General features: G+C 37.6%; 1 long non-coding RNA gene across 11 annotated transcripts in view; it reads right to left on the bottom strand.

Moving 5' to 3' along the window:
* The window catches only part of LOC113248074 (uncharacterized), a 105,796-nt gene that overhangs the window by 16,516 nt on the left and 72,584 nt on the right, over positions 1 to 16,696 (bottom strand). For 4 of the 11 annotated variants that reach the window (XR_008956113.1, XR_008956109.1, XR_007190556.2 and 1 more), the window contains 3 exons: positions 5,867 to 5,946; positions 5,316 to 5,381; positions 3,805 to 3,842 (listed from right to left, as the gene is read on the bottom strand). This is a non-coding gene — a long non-coding RNA (uncharacterized LOC113248074). Of the gene's footprint in view, positions 1 to 3,804; positions 3,843 to 4,252; positions 4,504 to 5,315; positions 5,382 to 5,866; positions 5,947 to 16,696 lie in introns of those variants that run through there. The other 7 variants (XR_008956115.1, XR_006408479.3, XR_008956112.1 and 4 more) reach the window with 3 other exon arrangements.

Raw genomic sequence — 16,696 nt, 5'->3', positions numbered from 1 at the left:
GAACCATCCTGCTCAAGAATGATTTGATAAACCAGGAAATAAAAAATCAATTTAAGCAATTTATGGAGACCAACGAGAATGAAAACACAATGGTCCAAAACCTATGCAGCACTGCAAAGGCAGTCCTAAGGGGAAAATACATAGCCATCCAAGCCTCACTGAAAAGAATAGAAAAATCTAAAATGCAGTTTTTATATTCTCACCTCACAAAGCTGGAACAGCAACAGAAGAACAGGTCTAATCCATGCACAAGAAAGCAGTTGATCAAAATTAGAGCAGAGATCAATGAATTAGCAACCAGGAGCACAGTAAAGCAAATCAACAGAACTAGAAGCTGGTTCTTTGAAAGAGTAAATAAAATTGACAAATCACTGGCAAGACTTATCCAAAAGAATAGAGAAAGGACCCAAATTAATAAAATTATGAATGAAAAGGGAGAGGTCACAACCAACACTAATGAAATTGGAAGGATTATTAGAAACTTATATCAACAGCTTTATGACACTAAATTAAGCAATCTGGAGGAGATGGAGGCCTTCCTGGAAACCTATAAACTACCAAGACTGAAACAGGAAGAAATTGATTTTTTAAACAGGCCAATTAATTATGAAGAGATTGAAACACTGATAAAAAAACCTTCCAAAAAACAAAACGCCAGGACCAGATGGTTTTCCCGGGGAATTCTACCAAACGTTCAAAGAAGAAATAATACCTATTCTCCTAAAGCTATTTCAAAAAATAGAAACAGAAGGAAAACTACCAAACTCATTCTATGAGGCCAATATTACCTTGATTCCCAAACCAGGCAAAGACCCCATCAATAAGGAGAATTACAGACCAATTTCCCTAATGAATATGGACGACAAAATCCTCAACAAGATCCTTGCTAATAAAATCCAACAGTACATTAAAAGGATTATCCATCATGACCAAGTGGGATTCATCCCTGGGATGCAGGGGTGGTTCAACATTTGCAAATCTATCAGTGTCATAGATTTTAGAAACATGAAAACAGCCAAAAATCATATGATTCTCTCGATAGATGAAGAAAAAGCATTTGACAAAATACAACATCCTTTCCTGATTAAAGCCCTTCAGATTGTAGGGATAGAGGGTACATTCCTCAGTAAAATAAAAACCATCTATGAAAAGCCTACAGCAAATATCATTCTCAATGGGGAAAAGCTGGAAGCCTTTCCCTTAAGATCAGGAACACGACAAGGATGCCCACTCTCGCCACTATTATTCAAAATAGTACTAGAAGTCCTTGCAACAATAATCAGACAACAAAAAGGGATAAAAGGTATCCAAATCAGCAAAGAAGTCAAACTGTCTCTCTTCGCAGATGACATGATACTCTATATGGAAAACCCAAAACAGTCCACTCCCAAACTATTAGAAGCTATAGAGCAATTCAGTAATATGGCGGGATACAAAATCAGTGCTCAGAAATCAGTTGCATTTCTATACATGAATGATGAGACTGAAGAAAGAGAAATTAGGGAATCCATCCCATTTACAATAGCATCAAAAACCATACGTTACCTTGGAATTAGCTTATCCCGAGCCATAAAGGATCTATATTCTAGAAACTATAAATCACTCTTGAAAGACATTGAGGAAGACACAAAAAGATGGAAAAATATTCCATGTTCATGGATCGGAAGAATTAACATAGTTAAAATGTCCATGCTACCCAGAGCAATCTACACTTTCAATGCTATCCTGATCAAAATACCAATGACATTTTTCAAAGAACTGGAACAAACAGCCCTTAAATTTGTATGGAACCAGAAAAGGCCCCGAATCGCCAAGGAATTGTTGAAAAGGAAAAACAAAGCTGGGGGCGTCACAATGCTGGATTTCGAGCTGTACTACGAAGCTGTTTCACAGAGACAGCATGGTCCTGGCACAAAAACAGACACATAGACCAGTGGAACAGAAAAGAGAACCCAGAAATGGACCCTCGGCTCTTTGGGCAACTAATCTTTGACAAAGCAGGAAAATACATCCGGTGGAAAAAAGACAGTCTCTTCAATAAATGGTGTTGGGAAAATTGGACAGCTACATGCAAAAGAATGAAACTTGACCACTCTCTCACACCATACACAACGATAAACTCTAAATGGATGAAAGACCTCGATGTGAGACAGGAATCCATCAAAATCCTAGAGGAGAGCACAGGCAGCAATCTCTACGACATCGGCCACAGCAACCTTTTTCATGACACTTCTCCAAAAGCAAGAGAAACAAAAGATAAAATGAACTTCTCAGACTTCATCAAGATAAAAAGCTTCTGCACAGCCAAGGAAACAGTCAAAAAACTAAAAGGCAGCCCACGGAATGGGAGAATATATTTGCAAATGATGCTACAGATAAAAGACTGGTATCCAAGATCTACAAAGAACTTCTCAAACTCAATATGCGAGAAACAAATAAATCATGAAATGGGCAGAAGATATGAACAGACACTTTTCCAATGAAGACATACAAATGGCTAACAGACACATGAAAAAGTGTTCAAAATCATTAGCCATCAGGGAAATTCAAATCAAAACCACACTTAGATACCACCTTATGCCAGTTAGAATGGCAAAAATTGACAAGGCAAGAAACAACAATTGTTGGAGAGGATGTGGAGAAAGGGGATCCCTTCTACATTGTTGGTAGGATTGCAAGTTGGTACAAGCACTCTGGAAAACATTGTGGAGGTCCCTTAAAAAGTTAAAAATTGAGCTACCCTATGATCCAGCCATTGCACTACTGGGTATTTACCCCAAAGATACAGACGTAGTGAAGAGAAGGGCCATTATGCACCCCAATGTTCATAGCAGCATTGTCCACAACAGCTAAATTTTGGAAGGAGCCAAGATGCCCTTCAACAGATGACTGGATTAAGAAGTTGTGGTCCATATATACAATGGAATATTACTCAGCTATCAGAAAGAACGAGTTCTCAACATTTGTTGCAACATGGACGGCACTGGAGGAGATAATGCTAAGTGAAATAAGTCAAGCAGAGAAAGACAATTATCATATGATTTCTCTCATCTATGGAACATAAGAACTAGGAACATGGGTAGGGGAAGAAAGGGATAAAGAAAGGGGGGTAATCAGAAGGGGGAATGGAGCATGAGAGACTGTGTACTCTGAGATACAAACTGAGGGCTTCAGAGGGGCGGGCGGTGGGGGAATGGGATAGACTGGTGATGGGTAGTAAGGAGGGCATGTGTTGCATGGTGCACTGGGTGTTATATGGAACGAATGAATCATCAAACTTTACATTAGAAATCAGCGATGTACTGTATGGTGACTAACATAATATAATAAAAAAACATTAAAAAAAACTATTTCTCAAATTTTGCTGCAACGTGGACGTCACTGGAGGAGATAATGCTAAGTGAAATAAGTAAGGCAGAGAAAGACAATTGTATATTTTTTCTCATCTATGGAACATAAAAACTAGGAAGGTCGGTAGGAGAAGAAAGGGATAAAGAAAGCTGGGGTAATCAGAAGGGGGAATGAAGCATGAGAGACTATGGACTCTGAGAAACAAACTGAGGGCTTCAGAGGGGAAGGGGGGAGGAGAATGGGGTTGGCTGGTGATGGGTGGTGGGGAGGGCACGTATTGCATGGTGCACTGGTTGTTATACGCAACTAATGAATCATCGAACTTTACATCAAAAACCAGGGATGTACTGTATCGTGACTAACATAATATAATAAAAAATATTTTAAAAAAAGAAGATGTCATTCATATATACAATGGAATATTACTCAGCCATCAGAAGAATGAATACTCACCATTTGCATCAACATGGTTGGAACTGGAGGAGATTATGCTATGTGAAATAAGTCAAGCAGAGAAAGAGTTATCATATGGTTTCCCTTTTTTCTGGTACATAAGGAATAGAATGGAGGACATTAGGGGAAGGAATGGAAAACTGAAGGGGGGGATAAAAGGGGGAGACAAACCATGAGAGACTGTGGACTCTGGGAAACAAAGTGAGAGTTTTAGAGGGGAGGGGAATGGGGGAATGGGCTAGCCTGGTGATGGGTATTAAGGAGGGCACGTATTGCATGGAGCACTGGATGTTTTACAGAAATAATGAATCATGGAACACTACATCAAAAACTAATGTTGTACTGTACGGTGACTAAGATAACAATTTTTTTAAATTAAAAAATTATTTCTAAGTAATCATTTTGATGATGTTATAGATAGGATTATTGTGATTTCCTTCTTTTTCAGTTAGATCGCGGTTGGTGTAAGGAATTGCAACTGATTTTTATATGTTGAGTTTTGTATCCTGCAATTTTACTGAGGCCATACATTAGTTCTAACAGCTTTTTAATGGTTATTTAGGGTTTTCTACATATAGAACCATGTCATCTGCAAATAGACAATTTAACTTATTCCTTTTTGATTGGAGGTCATTTTTTAAGAAATATCAGGTCTGGTTGCCCTTCTAGTACTTCCAGTTTGAGAGTGAGCATCTTTGCCTTGAACAGGAAAAGGACAAGAGACAAAAATTTCAGTTTTTTCCCGTTGATAATGATCTAGCTGTGGAATTTTCATAAATGGACTTTATTGTTTTGAGGAAATTTTCTCTATATCTATTTGGTTCAGAGTTTTTATCATTAATGGATGTCGAACTTTGTCAACTACTTTTTTCTGCATCTACCATGATGATCGTGTCATTTTTATCTTTCATTCTGTTAGTGTGGTGTATCATATTGATTGTTATGTTAGACCAACAGGTTGGTAATTTTTGACTGGATGCAAGGCAATGAATTGTACCTGTTGGGTACTCAGGCTTTTGCCTTATTGAACTTTTATCTTATTTAGAAGCAAATTGACTCAGTTCTCACTCTTAAGGTTTGTTAGGCAGGACTGGAACAGTGCTTAGTGTAGGGCTAATTATTTACTCTACTGGGGAAATATTCTTCTCTGTACTCTAATGCTCCATGAATAACTGAATTGTTAAGTTGTATTACTGAGAACAGACATTTTTCCCAGCCCTGTGTGAGTACTGGACCTCTAATCCTTTCAAGTAATTCTGTCCCTAACCTCAAGTATTTTCCTACAATATGTGTGCTGATTAACACTCAGCTAAATATTTGAACTGAAGATCTCTGGAATTCTCTCTGTGCAGCTGTCTTCTCTAGTCTCTAGTATTCTGCTCACTGACCAGCTAGACTCAGCTTTATCTTTTCAACTCAGGGAGTCTACCAAGCTCAATCTGGGTTCCCCACCCTGTGCCACAGCCTATACATTCTTTCAAAGCAATCACTTGAGGCAATCACTGGCTCACCTCTTCTGTTTCCCATCTCTCAGGGATCATGATCCTTTGTTTCCTGATGTCCAGTGTCTTGAAAACCTGTGTATTATAGCCATTCATGCATTATATCTTTTTTTTTTTTTTTTTTTTTTACTGTTTAAGCTGGGAGGTAAATTCAATCCCTGCTACTCCATCTTGGCCAGAAATAGAAGTCTCAATATACTTTTCAAACATTAATTGGTCTCCAAGTTTCCCAAAGATTTGCCTATCCTTGCAGGAAAAAAATGCTCCTCCTCTATATATACCAGTCCACATCAAATTACTTCTGGAGAAACTAACCCCTTACATATGTGTAACACATTATAGCTACAACATAATTTCACGTATTGAGATAACATGGTTTTCTCCAGAAAAAAAAAAAAGATGACTTGTGTCATGTTGCTAATAAGAAATCCATTTTGATGTCAAAACCCATACAAAAATTTTCTTGGGTCAACCTTTTGGTTAGATTCAAATTCCTACATGTAACAACAACAATCTCATCCAGGGCTTTAAAATGAGCATTTTATTTTGAATTTACTTACTGTGGTGGGCACCAGTACTGCTTGTCTCTACCAGGTTTACATGATACTGGACTGAATTGGCCCTCTGAAGGTGGCCCTTCCTGACAGTAAAAAGGAAAGAAACACACAAATAAAAAGTAGGTAAATGGAAAAGTAGAAAGAAGTTTAAACTTGAAATTTTGGAGGTTCATATTCTTCTCCAGAACTACCTGAAATTTACAAGGCTGCCTTAAAACTGTGCCCCATTATTTTAACAAATCCACCAAGGCAGGTAGGTATTTACAGAGACTTCAGATGTTGATGATGTATAGTTCCTTTACTTTAAAATAAGAGAGCTGTCGTTACTAATATAATGTTTTTGTAATGTTTAAATGTTTAGTGTAATGTATTTGCCCTTTTTATTCTTATTTTTTTAATGTTCTTTTCCTTTTTTTAAGATTTTATTCATTCATTTGACAGAGAGAGAGAACACAAGCAGGGGGAAAGGCAGGCAGAGGGAGAGGGAGAAGCAGGCTCCCTATTGAGCAAGGAGCCCAATGCGGGCCTCAATCCCAGTACCCCAGGACCATGACCTGAGTGGGAGGCAGACATTCAACTGACTGAGCCACACAGGTGCCCCTGCCGTTTTTAAAGAGGTTTTCATTATTAGTTGGGACCCTTGTGAGGTGGTGTGGCTTTGCTCACTATTCTATTAATGGCATTTAAAAAACTCATTTTGCACCTTTTAAAGGTTGCAGTTCATCAATCTTTTTGGTCATCTGGCCAATTAATATAGTTATAGTTGTATTCAGATGATCATTACAGTTTTTTAAAAACTACCTTTAATGTAAAACAAGCTTTGGGGATGTAAACCTGTTTTAATTTTTTTCAATATCTCAGTGCCTAGAGTATTACCTTATATTAATGAAAATGAATTCAAAACAATTTTGCCACAGCAAAATGAAATGTGTCTTCTAAAAATATCCTGGTTCCTCCTCACAAAACACTATTGATTCTAGCCTAGATTTCAGCATTAGTGAGGTATCATTTTGGACATCACTTAAAGATGGCACTAATTAGTTACTAAATTTCAAAAGGCCCATAGTTAATGCAATCACAATCACTAATGGACCCAAAAGCTATTATGGTAAATGGACTTGGTTTCATTCTTGAAAGCACCACGTTTCTGACAAAGACAGTTCACTTGGTCAGTACATATGAGCCCAAATCTTAAGTATAGACTCTATAAGCAATAGCTACTCATTTTCAAATTAATTCTGCTCTTGGCATTGTTCAGACCCATGTGTCTGCCCATATCATCATGTAAAAATGACTCTGCTTATGTTCTCTTTCAAAAATGGAAAATACACAATTTCAAACATATTGCAGCCCTATCTGAATATTATTCAAGGATGTAACTCTTTTTAACGAATGTGAAGGATGCTATTTTTTCTTGTTGACTAAGTCTATATTCACTTACCAAATGCTTTAAAATGAAAATGTTTAACTTTCATGATTAGCAAATACTTATTTTTAAATAAAGCATACATAGAAAAAGAGTAGATAAAAACATTTATGTACAGCTTAAACTTCAGAGACACTTATGCACACATCGTAAGAACAGAAATAGATCATTAACATATCCCAAAAGCCCCATTCTCTGCCTTCTCTAATTGCTTCCCTTTCTCTCCCCACCAGAGGTAACCACTATTCTGTATATTGTGTTCATCAGTCTATCCCTTTTTTTATACTTTTCTGACCCTCAACAACACATTAGTTTTGTCTAGTTTTAAACTTTATATGAATTGAATTATACTGTTAATGTAACTTTCACTTAAAATTATGTTTCTAAGATTCATCCAACTTGATATGTCATTGTAGTTCATTTCTGCCCTTATATCATATTCTTGAAAAGGAACATAACTTATTTGTCCATGTTACTGTTGATGAGTACATGGGTAATTTTCATTTTTCGCTATTATGAGCAGTTCTATAAACGCTTGGTACTCATGTGTGAGAGTTTCTGTGAGATGTATACCCAGAAGCAAAACTGCTGGCTTGTAGTGTATGCATTTGTTTAACTTTATAAAGTATTTGAAAACTGATTCAAAAGAGCTCAAAAACAGTTTCAATCTCTAAAATCTCACATTTTGTATTATCTGGGTTCTTTTTGTCTTTTGGTTCTTTTACTTTTTGCCAATCTCATGGGTGAGATTGTGTTTCTCATTGTGGGTTGAATTCACATTTTCCTAACTAATAAGGTTCAGTATCTTATGTTTATTTAATGAAATTTTCTTCTTCATCTTCTATAAATTTAATAATTTTTCTCATTATCTACCAATTAATTTTTTTCTTAATTATTTGTAGTTGTTGATATATTAAAAATATACACACACATCTATTTTCACTTTGCTAACATCTCCCACTTTGTACCTTCTTTTTTTTTAACTATAAGTTTTCAATATTAATATAGTCAAATTTACCAGCCATTTGTTTTATGATTTGTACTTCCTAAATCTTCTTTCAGAAATCTATCCCTATACTCAAGGGCACAAAGATATTTAAATAGTCTTTTGAGAGTTTTCATTTTGCATTTCACATTTAGGTCTGTTACCTGTACTGATTTTGAGGTATGCTTCAAGGTAAAGATCCAGTTTGACTTTCTTCCATATGATAAACAATAATGCCAATCCTATTTTTTGAGAAGTCCAGTATTTCTCCACTGCTCTGCAATACCACCTCTATTATGTATCAAGTATCCACATATGCTGCTTGCTGTAGGCTTTTGGTAGATACCCTTTCTTTCTTCCTAGTTTGGTAAAAATTGAGAAGTTCCAAGGATTTTTCTCTTTCAATATATAAACTAGATAAAATACATTAGTTAATAATTTTACACCAACTTTGCATTCCTGTAAAAATAGAATAATTCCAAGATTATAATTTTTAATACATTACTGAATTTGGTTTGCTAATTTTTAATCTTTTATATCTAGGTTAAATGAATAAGATTGGCTCATAATTTTCTTGTTTATGTTAGGTATCCACTTGGCTGGGCCACGGTGCCCAGATACTTGGTCAAATATTATTCTGGATATTTTTGTAAGAGTGTTTTTTTGAATTAACTTTTAAATTGGTGGACTTTGACTAAAGCAGATTGCTTCCATGATGGGAGTGGGCTTCATCCAGTCTACAGCCTTAAAAAAACAAAGGCTGACCTCCCTTGAGCAAGAAGAAATTGTGTCAGCAGATAGCCTTCAGGTTTGAACTACAACACTCACTCTTCCCTGAGTCTCCAGACTGCCAGCCCATTCTGAAGAGTATGGTCATGCCCACCTCCACAATTGAATGAGCCAGTTCCTTAGACTAAATGTCTCTCTGCACACCCTGTTGGTTCTGTTTGTATGGAGAAGCTAATACACATAATAGTATAGGTTATGCTGTGTCCTCCAAAATTCATAAATTGAAGACCTACCTCCTGATGTAACTATATTTGGGGACAAAGCTTTTAGGGAGGTAGTCAAGATTAAATAGGGTTAGAAGGATGGGTCCTAAGCTGAAAGGAGTAGTATCCTTATAAAAAGAGAAAGAGGGTCACCTGACTAACTGGCTCATTTGGTAGAGCATGCAGCTCTTGATCTTTGGGGTAATATGTTCAAATCCCCAAGTTGAGAGTGGAGCCTACTTTAAAAAAAAAAAAAAAAGAGAAAGAGACACAGAGATCTCTTTCCATGCATGCACAGAGAAGAAGTTATGTGAGGACACAGCAAGTAGGCAGCCATCTACAAACTAGGAAGAAAGTCCTCACCAGAAACAGACCCTACCAACACCTGATCTTGGACAACCAGCCTCCAAAACTATGAGAAGGTAAAATCCTGTTTAGGCTAACCAGTCTATGGTATTCTGATATGGCAGCCCTAGAAAACTAGTGTGCTTATCTTCATAGGTATTAACTATCAAGTAATGCTAGTCTAAAAAAAGAATGAATAAGTGTTCCCTATTCTTCTATCATTTGTAATAGTATATGTTTGTTTGTTTTAGAGAGTTCACCAGTAAAACTGCCTGGGTCTGGGATTTTCTTTGTGAGATTTTAACCTATTGGCTTTATTTACTTAATGATGACAGGATATTTCAGGAATAAATATTTCTTTTTGAGCCAGTTTAGAGACCCAGTTTTTTAGGGATTTTTGCATTTAGTCTAAGATTTCAAACTTACCTGAATAAAGTTAAACAAAATATTCTTCGACCTTTTTAATGTCTGTAGCACCTGAGTTAAATAATCTTTTTTCATTCCTATATTGTTCATTTGTGCCTTTTTTCTTTCTTTTAAAATCCTTGATAGAAATTTGTCAATTTTATTAATATTTTCAAGAAACCAAACTTTGGTTTTGTTGCTCCTATTACACCTATTGTACGTTTATTTTCATTAATTACTGCCCTTTAGCTTTATTTTCTTCTATTTTTGTGGGATTTACTTTGCTATTCCTTTTCACTTAGTGAGATGAATGTTTAACTTATTCATTTCCTGGCCTTTTTCTTTTCTATAAAAGCATTTAAGGCTATAAATTTCCCTCTGCTAGTTTATCTGCAAATTTCAAATTTGTTATATAGTATTTTCATTACAGTTGCACTCAAAATATTTCCTAATCTCCATTTTGAGTTCTTTTTTGATCCATGAGTTACATAGTGTGTCTCTTAATTTCCAAATATGGAGGTCTTTCAAAGTTAATTACTGTCACTGATTTTTCTCTTAATCACACTGAATGTGGTCGAAATAATATTGAACCTTTGAAATTTGTTGAAAATTGCTTTATTGCCCAGCACAGATAATTTTTTTAAATATTCCATATGAACTTGTAAGATATTTTATAACTGCTGGGTTTTATCTTTGAGAATAAGTCTGGATCAAAGTGTTCATTACATTGTTAAAATCTTATACTTTTACTGATTTTTACCTCCTCCCATATAAATTTCTGTGGTCATATATTAAAACTTAACTGTGATGGTGGGTTTCACTAGTTCTCCTTTACATTTAATTTTTTTTTTACATTTTTTGCGATTTTGTTAGTAAGTGCATTTTTTTAAAAATTATTTTATTTACATTTTTTGTGATTTTGTTAGTAAGTGCATTTACATTTTAAATGGTTAAATTTTCCCGGTACAGTAAATCTTTTACCATAAAATTTATTTTTTCACTTCTAATCCATTTGTGTGTTTGTTTTAGAATTTAGATATTTAAAAATATAGGAGGAGTTAAGATGGCAGAGGAGTAGGCGTCCTCTTTTTCAGCTGGTCCCCTGAGTCGAGCTGGATAGGTACCAGACCATCCTGAACACTCATGGAATCAGCCTGAGACACAGGAAGATACATCTGGATCTCTACAAATGAACATCTCCAGCACTGAGTATTCAGGTATGAAGCAGGGAGCCATGAATCCGCGCACAGATATTGGAAGATAAATGGAAGGGGGAAGGTACTCTGCATTCAGGCACTGGGAAGCGGTAGTCACCTGCACTGGAGAGCGGGCGGACTCGCGGACAGGCACCCGCGAGAGAGCAGACTGAGACCATGAGCCTGGGAACGTGCATGACCGATCTGAAAACCAAACCTCTGGAGTGCACGAACCACACTGAAACGGAGCTCCGGAGTGTGCGGGGGTGGCTGGCGGCTGGAGGTGTTAGAAACACAAAGGACAGAGACGCGCTGGCCCTGGAAGTGAGGGCTGGGATGCCGGCTGTGGGGTGCACAACCCGGGATGCTGCAGGGTTTAGCAGCACTAACAGAAACAGAGTTAAAGTGGCCAGAAGAGCTCAGTGGAGAGTGGACTGCGATCTCTCTGTTCTGAGACAGAGGCTGGGATTCGGCCACTGCTTCTCTGACTCTCAGAAGAGGCACAGCAACCTCCAGGGAAAGCCGCCAGAGAACAAAAGCCTGGAAATACCAGCTCACATTGTGCCCATCCCCATCCCCTCTCACAGGGGACAGGGAGACTACCCAAACAGGGTTACCTGAGTATTGGAGTGGCAGGCCCTTCCCCCAGAAAGCAGGCTGAAAAATCAAGAAGTCCACATCCCTAAGGTCCCTATAAAACAAGTGCACACTGCCTGAGTCCTGGTCAATAATTTGGGCTCTGGAAAACCCCACAACCTCTCCTCATCAGAATGATGAGAAGGAGAAATCCCCCCCAGCAAAGAAAAGACAATGAGTCTGTGGCCTCTGCCACAGAACTGATGGATATGGATATATCCAAATTATCAGAAATGGAATTAAGAGTAACAATGGTCAAGATGATGTGTAGACTTGAAGAAAATATTAACGAGAATATAGAACCTCTAAGGGTGAAAATGAGAGCGAATCTGGCGGAAATAAAAATTCTATGAGCCAAACGCAGTCAAAACTAGAGGCTCTGATGGCCAGGGTGAATGAGGCAGAAGAACATATCAGCGAATTGGAGGATGGGATGGTAGAAGAGAAAGCTAAAACAGAAACTTGGCTCAAAAAAAATCCAATCTCAAGAATGTAGGTTACCGGAGATTACTGACTCAATGAAACGTTCCAATGTCAGAATCATCAGCATCCCTGAGGGGGTGGAGAAAAACAGAGGTCTAGAAGAGATATTTGAACAAATTGTAGCTGAAAACTTCCCTAATCTAGCAAAGGAAACAAGCATTCATGTTCAAGAGGCAGAGAGGACCCCTCCCAAGATCAACCACCACAAACCTATGCCATGTCACATCACAGTACAATTTGCAAATATTAGATTCAAGGATACAGTATTGAAAGTGGCCAGGACAAAAAAATTTCTCACATACCAAGGCAAAAGTATCAGGATGACGTCAGACCAGTCTGCACAGAACTGGAATGAGAGTAAAGGTTGGGGGGGCATTTTTAAAGCTCTTTCAGAGAAAAACATGCAGCCAAGGATCCCTTATCCAGCAAGGCTGTCATTCAGAATTGATGGAGAGATAAGGACGTTCCAGAATCGCCAGTCACTGACCAATTTCGTAACCATGAAAAAAGCCCTACAGAAGATATTAAGGAGGGTTCTGTAAAAGTAAAAAGGCCCCAAAGGTGATACAGAACAGAAAATTACAATCTATAGAAACAAAGACTTTACTGGCAACATGACATCATTAAAATCATATCTCCCAATAATCACTCTAAATGTGAATGGCCTAAATGCTCCCATATTATGCCACAGGGTTGCAGATTCGATAAAAAGACATGACCCATCCATTGGCTGTCTAAAAGAGACTCATTTTGAACCTAAAGATACATCCAGACTGAAAGTAAAGGGATGGAATAACATCTTTCATGCCAATGGACCTCAAAAGAAAGCTGGGGTAGCAATTCTCATATCACACGGATTGGATATTAAACTAAGGACTGTAGTTACAGAAACAGAAGGGCACTATATTATTCTTAAAGGATGTATCCAACAAGTGGATATGACAATTATAAATATCTATGCCCCCAAAAGGGGAGCACCAAGATACACAAGCCAACTCTTACCAGAATAAAGAGATGTATAGATAAAAATACATTAATAGTAGGGGACCTCAACACTCCACTATCAGCAATAGATAGATCACCTAAGCAGAAAATCAACAAAGAACCAAGAGCTTTGAATGCCATACTAGACCAGATGTACCTCATAGATATATAGAGAGCACTACACGCCAGAAACAAAGAATACTCATTCTATTCTAATGCCCATGGAACATTCTCAAGAATAGATCATGTTTTGGGTCACAAAACACATCTCAACCGATACCAAAAGACTGAAATTATTCCCTGCATATTCTGAGACCACAATGCTTTGAAATATGAACTCAACCACAAGGAAAAATTTGAAAGAAACTCAAACACTTGGGAACTAAGAACCATCCTGCTCAAAAATGATTGGGTAAACCAAGAAATTAAAAATCAATTTAAAAAATTGATGGAGACCAACGAGAATGAAAACACAATGGTCCAAAACCTATGGGACACTGCAAAGGCAGTCCTAAGGGAGAAATACAGCCATCCAAGCCTCACTCAAAAGAATAGAAAAATCTAAAATGCAGTTTTTATATTCTCACCTCAAGAAGCTGGAACAGCAACAGGGGGACAGGCCTAATCCATGCACGAGGAAGCAGTTGATCAAGATTAGATTGGAGCAGAAATCAATGAATTAGAAACCAGGAGCACAGTAGAGCAGATCAACAGAACTAGAGCTGGTTCTTTGAAAGAATAAATAAAATAGATAAGCCACTAGCAAGACATCCAAAAGAATAGAGGAAGGAGCCAATTAATAAAATTATGAATGAAAAGGGAGCAGTCACAAGCAACACCAATGAAACAGGAATTTCATTAGAAACTTTTATCAACAGCTTTATGCCAATAAATTAAGCAACCTGGAAGAGATGGAGGCCTTCCTGGAAACCCATAAACTACCAAGACTGAAACAGGAAGAAATTGATTTTTTAAACAGGCCAATTAATTATGAAGAGATTGAGTCAGTGATAAACAACCTTCCAAAAAACAAAACTCCAGGCCCAGACGGTTTTTCTGGGGAATTCTACGAAACATTCAAAGAAGAAATAATACCTATTCTCCTAACGCTATTTCAAAAACTAGGAACAGAAGGAAAGGTACCAAACTCATTCTATGAGGCCAATATTACCTTGATCCCCAAACCAGGCAAAGACCCCATCAAAAAGGAGAATTACAGACTGATTTCCCTAATGAATATGGATGCCAAAATCCTCAACAAGATCCTGGCTAACAGAATCCAAGAGTACATTAAAAGGATTTTCCGTCATGACCAAGTGGGACTCATCCCTGGGATGCAAGCGTGGTTCAACATTTGCAAATATATCAGTGTGATAGATTATATCAACAAGAAAAAAGTCAAGAATCATATGATCCTCCCAATAGGTGCAGAAAAAGCATTTGACAAAATACAGCATCCTTTCCTGATTAAAACCCTTCAGAGTGTAGGAATAGAGGGTACATTTCTCAATCTCATAAAAGCCATCTATGAAAAGCCTACAGCAACTATCATTCTCAATGGGGAAAAGCTGGAAGCCTTTCCCTTAAGATCAGGAACACGACAAGGATGACCACTCTCCCCACTATTATTCAACATAGTACTAGAAGTCCTTGCAACAGTAATCAGACAACAGAAAGGGATAAAAGGTGTCCAAATCGGCAAAGAAGAAGTTATACTGCCTCTCTTTGCAAATGACATGATACTCTACATGGAAAACCCAAAAGAATCCACCCCCAAACTACTAGATGTTATAGAGCAATTCAGTAATGTGGCGGGATACAAAATCACAGCTCAGAAATCAGTTTCATTTCTATACACGAACAATGAGACTGAGTAAAGAGAAATTAGGGAATCCATTCCATTTACAATAGCACCAAAAATCATACGTTATCTTGGAATTAACTTAACCTGAGATGTAAAGGATGTATATTCTAGAAATTACAAGTCACTCTTGAAAGACGTTGAAGAAGACACAAAAAGATGGAAAAAGATTCCATGCTCATGGATCGGAAGAATTAACATAGTTAAAATGTCCATGATACCCAGAGCAATCTACACTTTCAATGCTCTCCTGATCAAAATACCAAGGACATTTTTCAAAGAACTTAAGTTTGTATGGAACCAGAAAAGGCCCTGAATCGCCAAGGAACTGTGAAAAGGAAAAACAAATCTGGGGGCATCACAATGCCAGATTTCGAGGTGTACTACAAAGCTCCGATCACAAAGACAACGTGGTACTGGCACAAAAACAGACACATAGATGAAAGGAACAGAATAGTGAACCCAGAAATTGACCCTTGGCTCTTTGGGCAACTAATCTTTTATAAAGCAGGAAAAAAACATCCGGTGGAAAAAAGACAGTCTCTTCAATAAATGGTGCTGGGAAAATTGGACCGCTATATGCAAAAGAATGAAACATGACCACTCTCTCACACCATACACAAAAATAAACTCCAAATGGATGAAAGACCTCAATGTGAGACAGGAATCCATCAAAATCCTAGAGGAGAGCACAGGCAGCAACCTCTACGACATTGGCCACAGCAACCTTTTTCATGACACATCTCCTAAGGCAAGAGAAACAAAAGATAAAATGAACTTGCGGGACTTCATCAAGATAAAAAGCTTCTGCACAGCCAAGGAAACAGTCAAAAAACTAAAAGGCAGCCCACGGAATGGGAGAATATATTTGCAAATGATGCTACAGATAAAAGACTGGTATCCAAGATCTACAAAGAACTTCTCAAACTCAATATGTGAGAAACAAATAAACAAATCATAAAATGGGCAGAAGATATGAACAGACACTTTTCCAATGAAGACATACAAATGGCTAACGGACACATGAAAAATGTTCAAAATCATTAGCCATCAGGGAAATTCAAATCAAAACCACACTGAGATACCACCTTATGCCAATTAGAATGGCAAAAGTTGACAAGGCAAGAAACAACAATTGCTGGAGAGGATGTGGGGAAAAGGGATCCCTCCTACATTGTTGGTGGGAATGCAAGTTGGTACAGCCACTCTGGGAAACAGTGTGGAGGTCCCTTGAAAGGTTAAAAACTGAGCTACCCTATGATCCAGCCATTGCACTACTGGGTATTTACCCCAAAGATACAGACGTAGTGAAGAGAAGGGCCATATGCACCCCCAATGTTCATAGCAGCATTATCCACAATAGCTAAATCGTGGAAGGAACCGAGATTCCCTTCAACAGATGACTGGATTAAGAAGATGTGTTCCATATATACAATGAAATATAATCAGCTATCAAAAAGAACGATTTCTCAACATTTGCTGCAACATGGACGGCACTGGAGGAGATAATGCTAAGCGAA

The sequence above is a fragment of the Ursus arctos genome, unplaced genomic scaffold (genome assembly GCF_023065955.2).
Source record: "Ursus arctos isolate Adak ecotype North America unplaced genomic scaffold, UrsArc2.0 scaffold_28, whole genome shotgun sequence".
NCBI lineage: Eukaryota > Metazoa > Chordata > Mammalia > Carnivora > Ursidae > Ursus > Ursus arctos.
This window is presented reverse-complemented; position numbering and strand designations above follow the sequence as displayed.